Below are 3,930 nucleotides of genomic sequence, written 5' to 3'. Positions count from 1 at the left end.
CAGCCCCTTGCCCTTTTCTCTCTTCCCTCCTGACCCCTTGGTGCCTTTCCCAGGGGCATCCCCATGCTGATCTCTCCTCTTCTTTTCCACTGCTTGGCTCTTAAGACTCGGGCAGGTAAAATAGTATTCCCCAGCATCGGGAATTCAGAGCCTGTCAGGTCACCTGAGGGTGAAGCCCAGGAGGCAGGCCCTTGGAGCACCCAGCAGTTCTTAGAGATGTCCTGTCCATTCAGCCATCTAAGTGTCCTCCTCATCTAGGGCCACAAATATATACAGCCCAATTCCTCTGTATACAAGTACATGATTTTATATATCTCAGTCTATAACCCCGTGTGTGCCAATACAAGCCGTGTTTCTTTGTAACACATTTTTTGTTCTAGGGGCCACTGACCATGGGAAGTTACATGTTCCTTAGGCCCTGGGATGACACATCCAAGCCATTACTCCTCAGAGCCACAGAGTGTACTCAGTAGAGCTCTGCTTTGAGGCAGCAGACGTTTCTCTGTTCTCCTTAGAAATGCAGTCTCCCAGTCCAGGCGCTATGCTCCCTACTGGGAAAGGGACAGTGGGTTGGTAGCTTTATTGGAGTCACTTCTTCCCCACGGTGTGGGGAGCTTTAACTCTTACTTTGCTTTTGAGGTATCATCCCTTTTGTTCTCTCTGTTCTCCACTCCTATCTTTCCTTGACCTCTAGAATGAGAGAGAGAGAAAGACTAACAGACACCAGCTTAGGCTAAAGAGGAGTATTTGTGACCAGAGTGCCAAAAGTGACCATCAAGACCAAGGACTTGGCTCTGATGGTGCAGGGCACAGAGGTGGAGGGCAGGAAGCGCAATGTCCAGCAGAAGCTGCTTTCCAGGATCCCCGGAGCCCCGCTCTAGAGAGGCTTAGGGTCATTTGCCCAAGAGGAACCTCTCTGACTATAGACCTTTCCCTTAGGTTTCATGTTCTTGTTTTCGTTCAAGTTGGGTTCTAAGCCCGTCCAAAACACTCAGTTTTAGATCTCTTAGCAGGCCCTCAAGAAGCCTCCCTCTCCCCCATCATTCCCTTTGCCTCCTGGTACCCCAACGGGCACTGCTTTAAGCAGTGACGTCCCTTTCATCTATGGAAGTGGTTGGTATGGACGCCTTCACCCCATCTAACCTGAGTCACCCCCACCAAGAGGATGACTGAATTTCAGTGTGAGTATGCTCTCCCAGAGTCCTGTAGGGATAGAGCCAAGGGCCCATCTCTGTTCCTGTTTGTTTTTAAATATCGTTGTTTTGTATCTGTAGCGCTGGCTTACAGCGTGCTCTGTACATATTGTAAAGAAACTGTTTGGAGTAATTTTTTCCCATTGGGCAGGCATGGCTCTGCATTTCTGCCCTTTCCACTTTGTTCTATAACGCAGAGAAGAACTTCCGTATTAATGGGGCAGCCTTGAGTTCTGCAGAAGGGAACAGCTTTTTCTTTTCTTTTTTCCTTAAAAAAACATTTGGCCTTTGGACCCTTCTATTCAAGTCTCCCTTTGAAGAGTAGGAGCCGAGCTGCCCAGAGAGCAGGTGAAAGTGATAATGGCAAAATGGCGCTGCCTTTTCCTGATCCTTGATCCTCCTGGTCCCCGATGCTTGCCAGGTCCAATCTTCCCTCCCTGAAATAGCACAAAGCAGCAGCAGCAGCAGTGGAAGAAACATCTTTGATGAGTGCTGCAGTAATGGATTTGCTGTCCACCTCAAGCCTCTCTACATTGGGAGGAGGAATACACGCGGGGATGTACTTGTGGCACCCATGACCTGGTCAGAGGGTTGAGACACGCAGCAAGGATTCCCATCCCACCCCACCAGCAAAGGCTGGGAAAGTTTGCTGCTCAGGGCCCAGACCAGACCACCAGACCAAGCCTCTCTCTGAGCCACCCTTGCCTAGGCTTCATGCTAGACATCGCTCATCGGGCTCCCCACAGAGAAGCTAGAGGGAGAGAGCCTCGTTCCCCAGGTAGGACAGTCAAGGCTTGGAGAGCCACTCTCCAGGATTCACATCTGCTTCTTACTCACTTAAGGTGTGTCAGTTCCCTTCATCCCCTTTCCCTGCCTATTCATGTGTATGTACATGTGTGAAATTTCCTTCTCTTACCTCACTCTCTGCACACATCTCAAGGTCAAAGGACCACATGCTAAAGGGTTAAAAGGACACCCCATTAAACGAAATGATAATTCTTGAATCTCTTCTCTCCAGGCTCCAAGGTAGGGGTGGGAGGACTCGGCTTCAGGCATGGGAGGGAAAGACTGCAGAAGGGCTAAGAGTTGTGTATGGGCTTTAAGGTCACCCACGTCACTAGGTATCCCATATACCCCATCACCATCCCAGTGTCTACTCTGATGCCCCTAAGATTCAACTGGGCAGCTAGTTGGCCCCATAATTCTGGGCCTTTGTTACTTGTTTTATTACTAGGGCATCCCAGGAAGCTTTCTGATGATCCTCTCCTACGGGCCCCTCCTGGGTCAAGCCCCTCCCAAGCCCCATCCCCAGCCCCTCCTGCCCCAGCCCACCCGCTTGCCTTGGTGCTCAGCCCCTCATTGGGAGCAGGTTGGGGCGAGCTGGAGGCCCGGGCTGGAGGGGCAGTGTTGCTGTTCATAGCTTTTGTTCCATTGGCGTTGCTCTGTTGAATTTAATTTCAGTCTTCCTGATTCTTCCCTTCTGTAAAGTGTACATTACCAAGTTCCTTGTTTTTTTATATATATATATATAAATATATATATATATACGAACTGTACTCTTTTTGCCTTTGTACATTCAGGCAAGAAGAGAAAATAAATCTTTTTAAGAGACAATCACAAATCTGTGAGGGCTGCTGGTTATTTCTCCTGGAGTTTGCTGCTGAGCTGCCTCCTCCTTCCTCCCCACCTTTCCGTTCTCCCTCAGCTTTCCTGATCTTCCTGGTCCTGCTCCTTATGCATCCTCAGCTCCACCTTCCCTGGCTGATGGCAAGCTGTTGAATCCAGTGTCCGGAATACCTACCCTGCAGCCCTTTCCTGCCCAGCAGTGTTTCTGGCTCGGCCACTGGCTTACCCAGGAACTTTACCCTGTCCTGGCCTCTCCTGTCTTCCCCCTTAGATCCCATTCACCGAAGTGGCTTTGGACCCCTGGGTACCTACCCTGGGACCTCCCAGAGACCCTGGCTTTGGACACTCACCTGTGAAACTATGCAGCTGGGAGCTAAGAGTTTGCACTACTTCAACCTGCCTGGGAGTTAGAACAAATGGTTTTTTAGGAACAAGTGGGAAACTCCCCACTAACACCCCAGATTCCAGCCTCCAGAGTGCTCTGATCCAGAATCATTCCCGGCTGGTGGACTCCTATGGCTACCCCATCAGAACAAGTGCTAAGGGTTTATGGGTCAAGAGCATTTGATCAGAATTTCAAAGAGTTACATTTTGAAATAGCCCAACCAAATTATCATTCCATCTCGTGAACTTTCTCCTTTCTGATTTCCTCCTCCCATACTTTTTTTTCCCTCTCTACTTCCTTTTCTTAATTGGCTTTGGAATTGAAGTATATTTTTAAATTATTTGTTGTATTTATTGAATAAAGTTTTTAATGTCCCTGTTCTTAAATTTAGACTTAGTTTGCCTTTCACATCTCTCTCCTCCCACTCCATCATCCCCCCAAAATATCCCTTCTAGGTCGCTTTTTTAATTGGAGTGCAGATTTTTGGATACCATATTTCTTTCCTGTCAGTGGTATTATCTAGCAAATGTTTTTCTTTTTAAAGGGAAATCTTAGAACTGAGTGCCTCGGTTTCCAATTCAACCCTTCTGACTCTGGCTGTATTAAAAAGGATCTACCAGCAGATGGCAGCAGAAACTCAGACCTATTTCCCGTCCACTGTGCTAGCAGCTTTGGGGACAACAAAGGCCATAGTTTTGTCTTGGTTCTTTAACACCCGCCCACCCC

Source organism: Pteropus alecto, unplaced genomic scaffold (genome assembly GCF_000325575.1).
Source record: "Pteropus alecto unplaced genomic scaffold, ASM32557v1 scaffold86, whole genome shotgun sequence".
Classification (NCBI taxonomy): Eukaryota; Metazoa; Chordata; class Mammalia; order Chiroptera; family Pteropodidae; genus Pteropus; species Pteropus alecto.
The sequence above is the reverse complement of the archived record's forward strand: the minus strand, read 5'-3'. Positions refer to the sequence as shown.